Below are 883 nucleotides of genomic sequence, written 5' to 3' on the forward strand. Positions count from 1 at the left end.
AGCCTTCCGCTTGCAATATTTTGATGACGGTAACTGGGGTGAAACGCTGTTAACGTCGTCTCTTTCGCCGTTCGTATGGAGAGAGTTAACGTGTGACAATGATATGTCCGGCCGAACTAAACAGTCCGTCCGCATCATGCAGCGTTCAGCATAGTAGACGGTGAACTGGAAAACAAACCATGGCAACGAGAGTGTCGTCCTCTGGCAATATTATGAAAAAAAGAAATCCACTCTGATAGGCACACAGATATAATTATAAACATGCATTCAAGGCCTGACAAATTTGCTGGGTTATGCTGCTGTCAGGCATCTGCCCACCAGGTGTGGTGTAGCGCGTATGGATTTGTCCGAAAGCAGTGACGCCTCCTTGAGAAACTGAAACTGAAACAGACGGTGTACGTAGCCGGCTGTATCGGTGATAATGTTTATTTAGAACCATCGACGAAGACTAAACGAGTGGAAAAACGCCAGGGGCGAAATTCACGTACCTACCCCCGACCTCTGACACCGGTCTGTCTGTGGAAGCTGCTGTGTTGAGGTGTGTGTGTGTGTGTGTGTGTGTGTGTGTGTGTGTGTGCGCGCTCTCTCTCTCTCTCTTTCTCTCTCTCTCTCTCGTCCAACAAGCCCACAACTGTGCACCCCCATCACCACCATACGACTCCGTTGGCCTGGAACCGACCGGCCTGCGAGTAAGGAAGGGGGGGGGAGAGAAAGGGGAGAGAGAGAGGGGAGAGAGAGAGGGGAGAAGAGAAGGAGGGAGGGAGAGAGGGGAGAAGAGAAGGAGGGAGGGAGAGAGGGGAGAAGAGAAGGAGGGAGGGAGAGAGGGAGGGAGAGAGGCGAGAAGAGAAGGAGGGAGGGAGAGAGGGGAGAGAGAGAGGGGCGA

This window comes from Babylonia areolata, chromosome 8 (assembly GCF_041734735.1).
Source record: "Babylonia areolata isolate BAREFJ2019XMU chromosome 8, ASM4173473v1, whole genome shotgun sequence".
NCBI classification, from domain to species: Eukaryota; Metazoa; Mollusca; class Gastropoda; order Neogastropoda; family Buccinidae; genus Babylonia; species Babylonia areolata.